Genomic DNA, 14,509 nt, shown 5'->3' on the forward strand with positions numbered 1-14,509 from the left:
GGGTCCATTTATTTTGGGTGAGGGGTTAGTCACTTTGGGTGTTTAGTCATTCATGAGCCCTCTACTACACAGTGCTTTCATGAGGCAGCGTGGCCTTAACGTCTCCCGCTGGTCATGTGAAACCATCATGCACCCACTCCAGCAAGATGCTACAGCATGTGGCGTTATTGTGTGTAAAGTAAGCGAATTTGCCTTTCATCTTCCATCAATTCAGAGAAATGCATCACTGGATTTGTTAAGCTTCCATGTATCCTCAACGTATTCCTTGTTACAGTTGGCAGACATGATTTTAAAACAGAAACTGATGGCTGGTCCCTTTATGAGCAGGGGATCAGCCATATGCGAATGGACATAGCCCAAAAGCTCATCAAGGAAACGGGTTGGTTTCTAATTTGTTTTCAGTTGTTATGCAAGTGTTATTTATTTCAGCCAATAGCATGGCTATCTGTAATCAACAGATGATTTGTCGGAGCTATGTCGGGTGTGTGGCGAACATGACACCCATGACGAATGGGTAAGGCAAGTTTGGAGCACTTGAAGTTGATTACTGTAATGTTTTTATTATACAACTGTCCTAAAGCATATATTTTTTTGCCCTTTTCCTCCAGACGGAGTGCACGCTTTGTAAAAGCTGGTATCACAGCCTTTGTGTGGGGGAACCACCTGTGGACAAAGATTACTGTCCTGCATGTATTTGACGGCCAAAAAATAAAGTCCCTTGCCAAACCATGCCTCTATTTGAATGTATCCAGTGATGAAGTTGTAGCCAATTATGACAGTTTTTCTCAATTGGGAACAGCTACAAGCAATTTGTCAATATGAAATATTCAGCTTGTTGCTTCAACGTCTGAACAGTAGCTCAGGCCATTAGCGGTAAGACAGTGGATTAATACCTTTTGAAAGCATGACTGGGTTTGGCTAAAAAACAAAGCAATATCCTTTCAGATGGCCACGCTTGTCTATTGTCCGTAACACGTGGCTTTTGCGTTCGATTTTGAGGCCTGCGTTGGCAGCGTCTGCCTGTGTCATATTGTGAATATCACCAGTTAACATGGTGGGGTTTATTTCATCCATGTTAAACGGTGATTGTAAACAGCTGACAAGAACTGACAAGATGTATATGGCTCAAGCAGAATGTTGCTTGAGCCATATACATCCAAAATTACATCCAAAAATTCAACATGAGAATACGAAAAACTAAATGTATAGAAATCAAATCAATAATAACACTGAGAACGTAATTAACAAAAAAAAATGAAATAAAAAAAAGATGGGTTATCTATAAGGTCATCCTAAATATTACATTACAGTCCAATATACTTAGGAAAAATATCCGTATGCTACTTATGTTTTTAATACTTTAGTCGTGACGCAATGTTTACATTGAGAGCAGCTGCTGAGGTCCGTGCAGAAAGCAGAGCAGTGTGTATGATAGATATCACTCAGTAATATATATATAACAGAACTAAATTACATTATTTAAATAGTAGATATTTTTCATAAATACTCCAAAAAACAGACAACATTAATCTGAATGAAAGAGATGAGTTATTTTTATTACAACGTAATTTCCAGATTATTTAAGAACTCCTTTTAGTGGGTTAAGTACATTCTTAATTTTCTTAATCCTCAATTTCCCTCGGGATAAATAAAGCTTCTTGAATTCTTGAATCTTGAACTGGAATAAGAAAGAAATTGATTAACTTCTGTTTGACACCAGACTGAAGAAAAAATTACTGGAAAAGTATGCAAAAGGTATGGCATTAATAAAGTAATTATGTCATTTTATTTCAAATGAAATAAAATAACATAAAAGATTTTCCATAAAAAAGTTGATTCAGGAACTAAACTCTGTTCTTATATGACAATTATTGTTAAATCTGACAGGTCTTTCGCAGCTTTGGAATTTATCTGCAAGGGCAATCACTGAGCATTTTTTCAACTGCCTTCAGACATTATCATATACAAATGTGATCATAAACCAACACAATGTTCACAGAAAACCTTGATCAGTGTTCTGGTTTTTATTCGCAACGGAAACCTTATGACCTTTTCTTAATTCTTCTTTAATTGATGACTGGCAGGATCCAACAAATACCTTGATGAGTAATAATAACTGCATTTGACCCCACCCAATGCGCAGTCCAAATCTGGGCAAAACCAATGTGTATTCCATGATGGGGGGACTTTTTAAAGACAGGACAATTGTCCATGGCCAGTTATGATCAAACAGGAAATGTAAACACACACCCAAAAAAGGAAATTGAATCAAAGGTGTTGCAAATGGTTTAATTTAATTGAACTGAACCAAACGGATAACTGTCCTGAAAAAAATCTAGACTGCAAAAAGTATATTCAGGAGAATCTGACATTTACATAGAGCCCTGTATAGTTTGCTGCCAATTTTCTGCACCATTTCAGTCTGGAAGTATGAGCTCCAGAAATATGAGAAAGGTGTGATTTGAGTGAAGTGAAGCGGAGAATGAGCAGTGTTGAAAACGACTTGGCACCAGATTTGGAGCGTGATGCTGTCTGATGGAAGGATAACTGCACGTTGACAGCAGCTTACATGCCCGCTTCTTTTTATGAGTCAGCAGACACACCTACATCACGAGTCAGGCGTGGTGACTACTACAACATTCTGCAAGCGGTTGGACTGCAGCTGCACATACCATCTTAGCCCGCCGCCCTATCAGGAGGAATGTGACATTACTTTCATGTGGTGCGCTGTGTAAAAGTAACAGCACGAGGTAATTGTCTTCTACATTCCTCAGATAACACAGGGAGCAAAGGACGCGTCAGTGAGGGCACAGCGAGCTAATGGAGCGCTGTGTGGAAAAGGACACACTATAAATTCTGACCGAGTTCTCCTATCTTTGATAGACCAACTGTTATTCAGATACAAGTGGTGCGTCTGTGCTAAGGTTTACTTTTATTGGCTCATTATGTAAACTACTTTGCTAACATCAAAATGAATCTGGTTTTCAAAGTTCTTCTTGGAGCAACAATTAACTTTAATCCAGATGAACTTCCCAAAATGTCCCAAACATGTGATGACTGTTGAAGGTTTAACGTGTTTATGCTTGTCTGATCATCTAAAGGAAGCTGCTTCCAAATTTCACACAGTCCAAAAAAAGTGACATTTCTTTTTATTTTCTCAAGTTCTTTTTATTTTTGTTGTTGGTGTTAATAGTTGTCTTTAGACTTTTCCTTTTTTTTAATGCTAAATAGTTTCTTAAAAATACTTTATCAAATATTTTTTGTTATCTTTATATTTTCGACCTACTTTACAAATTGGTGTTCTTAGAATTGTTTTTGATTAGATTGACACCAAATAAAATTCCTTGTATGTGTAAATGTACCTGATTTTGATTTAATTTAGTGTTTTGTAATGCTTTTTCAACGAGCTTAATAGCAAATTCATTGCTGTGAAAATATCCCTCCTGAGTGCTAAACATAGCACAAAAAGTAAGGAAATGTGTGTTTGGTAGATAATTTCTTTGTTGGAACAATGCTTCTTGGCAATTCATGTTTTAGTGTTGGAAACCCTGTTTTTTCTCTTTTAAATGGTGCCACATTTGTGAGGAACATGCATTTGTGGGAGGAGCAGCAGAGCTGAGGATATGGGTTGCGCCCATGAAAAATGTGACAAATCTCCTCTGCCTATGCCAAACAGTTTTTTTAGCAGGTGACTCTTTTTTGGTGATGTTTGGATGATTGAAGTGATAAAACAAGACATATTGGCAATTAAAAAATGTATTCATTTAAGGGCAGTCATGGCAGGCCTCCTGACAGCTCTACAGACAGCCGTCGGCCATATCGTCCTGCAAACCTTGTAGAAATATGTAGAAGCCTACGTTTCCCAAGTGCTGACTGGATGAAGAAACGGTCTTCTTGGGGAGCGGTCTTCTAGGAATGCTGTCTCCTTGGTACATCCCCCGAGATATGGAACTTGGCTTTTAATTTGCAGATGATAGTCTGACTCTAAATAATGCCGCAACTTGGTTCCGCGTGTAGTGTCCCTACTCATATCTGTTTACATTTCCATTTATAAAGAAATGAAAAGGGTTATACATATGTGTATTGAAATGTCGTTTTGTTTCGTCACGAAGTTACAAGAAGAGTACATTCAGTGTCAGTTATTCATTCGTATTGGTTGGTAAAGGTGTGAGTTGTATAGCGAACAAATCAGAGTTCAGTGTTCTAACCTACCGGGTTTGAGAAGAGGGGGACTTGGGTCGGAGAAGCGCGAAAAGGGGTGAGGGGCAAGTCACGGAGAAGTCAAGACCGGAGGAAAAGGATTTAATTTATTTTGGGTTACCAATGTTAAAAAATAAGCTAGAATTACTGTTGTGTGTTCGAGTGCCTGGGAGAAGACCGTGGAACCCATTTGGTGACAAATTCACAAGACTATGCAAAACTGCGAGACTGTATGCTAACTGTAGCAACTGCTAAGTTAGCCTCATGTTTAGCTGCGTTGTCCGGAGTCCGGGTTTATTGTGTTAGAAGTTGAACAGTATAGACTTAATCTTAAGAGACTCGTGTGCCTGCCTGCTGCCGGTTGACAGAAGAAGGACATCGGGCCAACAGGAGGACTATGCGGGATTGTTTCATCGGGGAGATAGGTCTATGGATCGTGTGGAGGGAAGCGCGCCAACAAGGGTACCATAACTGACTAAAATCCTGGGTACTTTTATTTCCTTTGTTTTGAACCGAGTCGTGGAATATGTGTTGTTGTTATTAAGTTGACATGTTAATAAAGTAAAGTGTATATAGATTGACAATCATTTCAGGTACAGTTTGGGTATTTCTGATAATGGAATATTTCTCTGATGGTAATCAGAGTGGGGGCTCTAGAGCAGATATTTGGAGTTGTATGGGAGATTTACTATGTTGCAGTATAGCTACGGTCTACCGCCGTGCTACCTGAGGGCTTTTAGTGACCAACGTGAGAACCCTAGATAGGAGAGCTTATAGTAGATCCCACCACAGCTCCTCCCATGCTCGTAGTACTGTCCTGGTTTACTTAACCTGTCCTGAGCTAAGTGGTTGGGAGGGCTACACGCGGAACACCAGCTTGAAGTTGCCCTTTCCAGATTAGTCAAACGTGACATGCCAATTCTTGGAGCTGACACCAACTGACCATTGTAGCATGGCCCATGCTCACAGCTGCTGACAGTCAGCACCTTGGTGTACCCGAAGCACAAAACAAGAGTCAATAGCAACAGCAATAAGAAGCTGTTGGGCATTGGCAAAGAGAATTTGGCCATTTTTTCAGGGGCGCAACCAACATACTCATCTTTGCTGCTCTTCCAACAAATGCATGTTCCTCACAAATGTAGCACCATTTAAAAGAATACTATGCAGGCTTTCCAACGTTTTAAGATATATTGCCAAGAAGCATTGTTACAAACAATAAAGAAATAATCTACCAAACACAAATGTACTTACTTATGCTATGTGTATTAGTCCCTAGTGAGTCACTGGAGTTGTGCACCTTCTGCATTTCCAGTATCCATGCATCGATGTGATATAACAAGGTTTTGAAATTGAAAATAATTATTGTGTATTTTGTGATGGTGTTGAAAAAGGTGATCACTGTGTGCATTCAAAAGCTTTATGGCTGGACGTACTGGACTGGCTTTTCCAGAAAATTCATGGATATCAAACTTTTCTCAAAAGATATCATTTTTGGACAACCCCAAAGATGACTTTTTGGTGAATAACATTCTCATTCTTTGTAGATTTTACACACACATGTTTAAATTAACCAAAGTGCATCCTAGGTTTTTTCACAATTAGTTATTTTACTTTATTAAAGACCTTATATTAATAGAAAATCTAAATGCAACTAATTGTATGCCGCAAAAGAAGAATACGGTTTACATAAAAATCCTAAGCAAGTTGTTGTACTTATTTGATATATTTATATTATATTTTTCTTGTCATCTTTTTATATTGATTTTCCCCTCCTTTGTAAACACCTGTTCTATTGGCTGTGTTCTTATTTTTCTATTTCTGTGGTTATTGGTCTTTATCTGCTTGGACAAATACATTGGACTACTTTGTCTGTTTTGTGCCCCTGGTACCGCAAACAGCTATTCTCTAATGATCTGATTATTATTATAAGGTCTCAACATTGCATAAATATGAACGGTTGAGTTAATATAACAAAATAGATTTTCCTAAACCCACGTATTATTATTATTATTACTTAACGTCAGGTTTACTACAGTTTCCTCTCTTGTGACACTCAGAGTCCCCTATTATTCACACTCATTAGATGCCCTGAAGCTCTTTTCAGTGGAATTCCCGTTGGGATGGAAGCTTGATTTCATTGTTATCTGATGCCATGAATGCCATGACAGGTTAAGTCTTGTGACTTTTTTCTTCAGTATTTCTCACAAAAACACATCTATCAACCTCATGCACAGATTGATATTTATTTAGAGTTGACTATGACTCACCTTTACACAGAAGTGGAGTCACAAAGGTACATAACGACCAATAGTTTCACCTGGATGCCCATAATGCCACGGGTACAAGAGAAATGCCTAAGAATTACCTATGTCTAATTTACTATATCTACTGAACACACTAATGCCTGGTTCGATGATACACCATAATCATTATTTGTCATTCGTCGTATGATTAGCATGCAAAGTTCCTCTGGAAAAACTCATTAGGATGACTCCCGATTGGACTACTGCAATGGGGTACTAACTCATCTTAGTCCCCCGTTCTTCTACCACAACTGCCATTATTTAGTTTTTTATTTCATTTGTATCTATTCTTTTATTTGCCCTACTTTTTTGTTTGTTTATTTGTTTTCTGTCTGTCCTCACAACATGGAAAGCGGCTTTGGGTTCTGGTTGGTAGAAAGGCGCTATATCAATTGAAAATATTATTATTATTATTAACGTACCACTGATTTTGACTTTATAATATGAGTTTGAAAAAAGGTGGACATGTTTGCATTCAATGGGTTGTCAAAGATTCTGTCTATCATAAACAAATCATATTTGGACATCCGAGCGATCTCAAGGGTGGGACATTTCACACTCCATATCCTGCTCCCACGTAAAATTGAAAACTGACAACCAAATGCAACAAAAGAATCAACTTACCAATGAATGATGAGTGCGTTGAGTATGAAAGGGGAATGAATTATTAAGGAAAATAATGAAATTAGGAGAGTAAACTGAGGTTGTATGATATTTTTGAGGGAATCTTGTCAAACTGTAGATGTAATAATGTTCAGATATATCCTGGTGCAGCCATGTTTACCCGAACCACAGTAAACTACACTCCAGATATTCCGTCTGACTCCTAGCTATCGCCGCTAGCTTCAACATTATTAGCCAGTGATTTTACGTTGCCCATGATGAGAGTGGGGAGACACAGCTTATATCTGCTTTTTCCCATAATCTGGACCAAGCTCTCCTCATTCGTCTCTTCAGTTAACCCAGCATCCTCTGTGTTCTTCTCCAGATTTGAATGGGGATTGACGTTCTGAGCACCATGCTAGGTGCTGGTGTAAACAAAGTAGCCATGTTGTTTGCTGCACAATGCTGGTATGGTTGCACAACAGCATCAACACAACGATGAAAAAAAAAATCTTTGTCCATGTTTCGAGACGGCACAGCTTACTAAGTTACTTATATAAATTGTTAACAGAAAAATCACAAGTACGACAAGGCAAGGCAAGGCAAGGCAAGGCAAGTTTATTTATGTAGAACCTTTTAACACAAGGCAATTTAAAGTGCTTCACAAAAAGTACAAGACATTAAGAGCATTAAGGAATAGTGCAGCAGAAACACATTATAAAATGGCATTTAAAAACAGTCATTAAAAAGCAAAGATAATAAAATAAACACAACAGGTATAAAATACACAAATAAAAGTTACAATGCAATGTGTGATAAGAATCTCTACTATACCCAATTCCAATTTCCACCTCATCTTCTCAGTTTACAGAGGTATTGTCAGAGCCATTTGAATGGTGGCAAATACTAGACAAATAACTATATTAATGCTCTTCTTTCATTCTCATTTCAAAAATTAGGATTATTCTTTTTACAACATTTTTAGGTAGTAAAGAAACAAGAGAACTACAGAATGGTTTTGTGGCTGGGGACAGAACCAATGTTAAATGCACCTTGAACTGATGGGAATTCTGAAAGGGAGGGAGATTGTGATCCGCAGTAGATACTCCCCAGTATGCACCCACAACTCCAGCCAGTCAGAAAGAGACACGTGTAGGGTGACATTCACAGAACCACACACTCACACAGATTTAGCCACACAAAACACAGATAAAACGAGTCAAGGTCAGGGCAGTAAATATTTCTACATTCTTCTGTCCTCTTCTTATTGAAACTCGATCATCACAATTTTGCATCTTGCGTTTGGTGTAAATTCTTCACTTATCACTACAAACTTTGCCCGCTTCACACAGCTGAAAGCAATCTTCAGTAGACACTGTAGCACCTAAAGAGGTTAACCCATATGAGACTTGTCATAGTTTGGCATATTGTATGTGTGTATACTGCATGTTTCTGGTTGTTCTGAGTTTGTATTTTTCTGGTTTATTGCACTTACTTAAAGGTCACATATTATGCTGTATTTCAACAATATATTGTAGGTGTCAGATATATACAAAACATGTCTCTGAAGGCTTTTGCTCAAGATACCAAACAGATCATGAATTATAGCATGCCATATACCCCTCTGTTTCAGCCCTTTTCCAGAAGTGCTGAACCTGTGTCTGTAGCTTTAAATGCTAATGAGCGGCTGCTGACCACGCCCCTTTGTGGACTTGACCAGCAGATGTAATGAAGTGATGCAAAAGTTTTAAGATCATTCTTTCATTTTGTGTTGATGGCCGATATCCACCAGCCAATATTTCAACCCAAAGGCACATTTTGTACTTTCAACATTGAATTGTGAGTTATTATTTCCTCGTTGATAAAAGCAAGAATGTTCTTGGTCTGCCTTTCCATCCTGTTGAGAGTAACGATGTGCAGACTCTTTTCACAGAAACGGTTCCTTTGTGTTGATACATGTAAATGTACCTACCGGGCCTTTAACTGTGATGCTTTATATCACATATGGACTCAGTCTTTCTGTGACTCACTGTTAAAGGACATGCCACTTTGACTGCACACACCATAACACTTCTCTTTAACGTAATAATGTTGAAACAGTCAAAGGACAGAAAGTCTATTTCTGTCTTTTTCTTTTTATACTTTTTGGGTTTCCCTTTCCTGAAGTTTGTTATATAGGTTTTTCTGCATGTACATGGTCTGCAAAGGTTAGAATCCCTGTGTTCCTTCCAGAGGGAGTTTATCTCACACACTCCCCCTCTCTGCCTGAAACACCTCCATTGAACCCCTTTGTCTTCTTCCATAACATAATGACATCACTATGTTACACTCACGATTCTATTGGCTAGCACTCTAACACATTGTACCTGAAAGGGCAAGGGGCGGGATATTTAAGACAAATCTCTAAGCAGTTGACCAATCATGACAGAGGCGGCCAGCTAACCAATTAGAGCAGACTGGGCTCTGGTTTCAGACAGAGGGTGAAAAGTGGTGCTGCAGCACAGGCAGTATGAGAAAAACAAAGAGCTTTTTGAACATTAAAGCATGGAGACATGTCCCAGTAGAAGCACACAATACAAATATGAACCTGAAGGTGAGCAGAATATGTCCTCTTTAAAGGAAAGCTGTCCTGGGACATGTAAAAACAAAAGAAGTAAATCGAGTTTCACCTCACATGCTTAGTTCCTCTAACTCCTCCTGGCCTCTGTGTATCACCCTCCACTTAACTGGTGGATGAAGTCACTTTACTGTTTGTGCACCCTGCCTTTTATTAGTTTTCCTACTGGAAGCTACCCTCAGATCCCCCGGGGCAAACTGGGTCAAGAAATGAAGAGGCTAAGCTCCCCATAGTTCTCAGTCTTTCCAGCGCTGCAAGAGGCCGACTTGTGCAATCCCAGTCTCTCATAAAAGACCGTGTAGGAGCGAAGGGCTTTAGGCAGTATTCTTCCATTTCGTCTTACTCTGGTCTTGTATTGTAACTTGTTTGGGTATGTAAGCATAAGTATAGGTGAATTGAATAGAGCACATGTGTATGTGCACCCAACTGAGACTAATGTAGCTTATCTACAACAATGCAGGCACATTTGCCCCGAGATGTCATTAGTTTTACTCCCAGCCCGCACAGTCTGCCAGGTCTAACACACACACACACATTAAGGCCATATGGGTGTGAGATGCAGTGTGTTCAAGCCCTCAGCTTGCCAGTGGTTTGTATGAGCTTAGTATTATCTAGTTCCCTCAGCATCCCTTCACTTATCTCAGAACAGCACAAACCGTCAAACCGTCACCCAGCCAGGCTCACATGTTCACAGGAAACAGGTTTTTTTTTTTTTGGCCTGGTCTGCTCCAGGGAGGCATTTAATATCATCATTTAATGATGTATCACCTTTATATTTCACTTCCCTTTGCTTAACATACATTTGTAATGTTAATTAGGTTTTTGGGCAATGTAAATGAAATATATTTTTGGACAGTAAAGAGTTAGATCGTCTGAACTGGGGCGACTGTGCCTGCGAGGCTGTGCTCATCAATCGGAAGGTGTTGGGTTTGATGCCAAAGGTTTATGAATGTGTGTGAATGATGCTTGCTTGAGCAGGTGCACCTCTGCTTTTGTACACAGAAAAACTGAAACGTTGACTTAATTTAAATGTATTATGTCAACAGATTTCACATTACTGGATTAGATTACCAGAAACCAATAATATTACGTTTAAATTCAAAATATTTGTTTCAACTTAATATTATTGCTTTCATCTAAGTTAATACAGTTATTTGATTTAATATTTTATTTAACCTTTATTTAACCAAGATAGGATCACATTGAGTTTAAAAATCTCTTTTTCAGAGAGTCCTGCAAGATAGACACATTTAAAACACATAGTCCAGAAGTCACGACACAGTCATACCACAAGTTGTGTGATATCTGTCGATGTAATACACTCATCGAAAGTTAGTGTTTCAGTATTTTCAGGTGAATAAGACAGGTGAACTTGGCTGTTTTTGTTTCAGCTGTGAGATGTTTAAAGATATATATTCTTTGGTCTGACCTATTTGGAGTTTATGCTGTGCTTATTGTATGTACCATGTTGCTTTGCTGGTGTCTTTAAAAAACCAGCTCTAACATTAACCATCATCTCACTCAACTCAAGCTGCTAGCGTTGCTCAAAAGGTCACTGAGGTCAGGAAACTACTTGTTACAGACAGACATTTCGGGGGAGGGGCTTTACTGTACATGAATTGCAGTAATCAGCAGAAAAACCAACAGCCGAATGTGCACACACTGGGATCAGCTGGACCCATGTGTTGCTAAAGGACTTGGCAGTCAACACAACACTGTGTTTGTCTGGAAATAGTTGTTACATGTGTCGCTTGTTGCCAGGGTGTAAAAACAGTCACGTGCAGGCAACAGTGATACAAATTGTGTCTACATTATATATTAAGACATCTTTTATGAACTGGGTTTACTTTAAATCATTGCAGCCTATCTACAATAACGGCCACATGTTCATTGCATAATCTAAGGAAATATGGAGCTTGTTGTTTAATTTGGAAAGTCAATAAACCGTACTTTCAAATATCCTATCCAATACAGTTCACACAGTTCATTTTTTATGACTGAGTAGCCTCATTTTAAAAGAGCTTTTTCAAAAGTCTGCAGTCCCAAGCTGCAGCAGGATCATTTCCCAACTTTGACTTTCCACTGAAAACATTTCTCAGGAAAATCTAAGGCCGGTTACACCACACGCAGGGGAGGGAGTGGAAACGCTGTCTGTAATCTCTTCCCCTCCTCCTCCCATAGTGCACCTCTCACATGAATTCACACACACACACACACACACACACACACACACACACACACACACACACACACACACACACACACACACACACACACACACACACACACACACACCTCCTGTTGCAAGAGTGTTCAGTCCGGCTGGTAGACATTAGCTCCCAGTGAGACGCTTTCAGACTTCTTGGCTCATCATTTTATTCAAGTGGAGAAATGTCATAGTCATTAGGGAACCAATTGAAGATTAATCTCACACACACACACACACACACACCCGCACGCACGCACGCACGCACACACACACACACACACACACACACACACACACACACACACACACACGCACACGCACACACACACACACACACACACACACACACACACACACGCACACACACACACACACACACACACGTTTCCATTCATTCGTACTTCCTCGTTCTGTGTTCCTCATTCCATCATTGAGTCCATTCTTGAATTATGAATGACTAATGAGAGCGTCGGTGTAGAGGAAATGATCTTTTCTTGTGAATTTCCAAACGGCAGGGATGAAACGAGTAAACTAGAAACCAAAATAGCTATCACTAGCACTGTTAGTCAGTTACATTGATATTTTAAGTACAAAGGCAATACTAATTTGGTTGATACTGAGGCAATCTAAAATACTTATTTAACCCTAGCCCGATCCTAGGAAAAAAGTCCTAAAGTAATATTACCAAAATGAATTATGTATAGCTCTTTAACTATAATGAACTTAATATACAATTCATTGTCTCATCTTCCACACCATATACATATATTTATGGAAGAAATTAAGCGACCACTGCACAATTATCACTTTCTCTGTTTTTACAATTTAAAGGAATGTGTTTTATTTTATTATATTCTATAAACTAATGACAACATTTCTCTGTGTTCAAATTCAACATACACTGGAATGGAATTGCTGCCATACAGTATAGAGATTGAGATTTAGGAAAGATGTGGATTGGTCTCTTACTTCTTTCCAGAGCTGTTTATATATATGTATATATAGGTTCACATTTGTTTCTGGAATTAGTGAAGGAGCATTTAAAAATACTGCCAAACTCTTACTAACATGACGGCAAAGTTGGCCTGATATAGAAAAAAAATTCCCTTTAATCACAGATCAAATGATTTGCAGCATTCTTCTGGGCTTTAGCTGCACCCAAACCCAGCACTGCCTCATTTATGCCTCAAATCTGCTATTCTGAAGTGCTTCAACACTTGTGTTCGACATTAATGCCTAATCTTTGTGAAAGTGCTACCCTAGAGTTGGACCAGTGCTCCCACAATATCTTTGTGCACCAAAATCAGGACTGCAGGACCTTCAGATGTATTAAATCAGTCATTCAGCAAGAGGCTGTCGTATTTTTTTGTACATCAAATCTAAAATAACTTTATAACAACGAGGGAAAAATGTGAAGCGAAGTACTTGAACACCAATCCAGTCACGAAAAGTAAGACTAAAGTGCATCTGCAATATGAGACTGAACAGATCAGGAAATACACTAGTTGCTTCATCTGTGCATTGTGATTAATGTACCTAGTAATTGGTAAATAGACTCCATTTATAAAGCTGTTTACAGCCACTACTAAGAAGTGTTGATCTTCTCTCCAGGATTGAATGTCCGTTGGTTTCCCAGTGGAATGGGGGAACTCAACCACCCTATGACAGGTTTTGTTTTTAGTCCTGCTAGATGTCCACACACCCTAATCACACAGCTCAAAGATCCTGGAGATACTGGTTTAGTGACCGGCAGCCCGACCATGAGCAGGTAGTACAGTTGAGGGAAGAAAAGGTGAAGGAAGGCCAAAGGGAGAATGGCTGACGGACATAAAGAGTTGGACGGAGAAAATAGATGGTGGAGTGCATAGGGTTCACAGTGAAAGCAGGGCCTCACTATCTTTCTGACTTATTTGTTTTTGGGTGGAAGATCGAGATGTTTTGAGACGAGTAGTGATGTCATCAAAGTGCCCCAACGGCCTTTGGGCTATGGGAGTGACCCGACCTGACCCGGTCCTTTTTGACTTTTTGGCAGCACCTGAAAGATGTTCATACCCACATGAATATTTTCTCTCCATATAGGGACCCTGCTGGGCTGAAAGACGAAGCTAGCACCCAAATGCCAAAAACTGTAGTTCCTTGAGTGTCCACAGGAGAGGCTCCAAAAGTTGAGAGCAGCAACAAACATATTTATAGGAGGGTTAGAAAAAACAGTTTTGGTGTGAATACATAAATTAAGGGTTAAAACTCAACTAATCAAATAATGATCTATCTCTTTCCACATTGTTTAATGAGACTGAGAGTTAGATGTTCTCGTCACTGCCAAGATGACTAACACTTTGAACTCTATTGCACTCATCAGAAAACTCTGGGTGGTGTCAAATAAACTTCCCCTATGTTTTATGGCTGTGTCTGTTGTGAGGCATATACTAAAGAAAACTGTGTTTTTAGTTAAGATTTTGAAAAGGTTGCCCTTGTTTTTAAAAAGAAAAAAGCCAATATTGGCAGTCTTGCCAAACGACAGTTAACACAATGACTTTGAGACACCTATCAGCTAACAAAATACACAATGGGTCCTAA

Source organism: Eleginops maclovinus, chromosome 3 (genome assembly GCF_036324505.1).
Source record: "Eleginops maclovinus isolate JMC-PN-2008 ecotype Puerto Natales chromosome 3, JC_Emac_rtc_rv5, whole genome shotgun sequence".
NCBI lineage: Eukaryota > Metazoa > Chordata > Actinopteri > Perciformes > Eleginopidae > Eleginops > Eleginops maclovinus.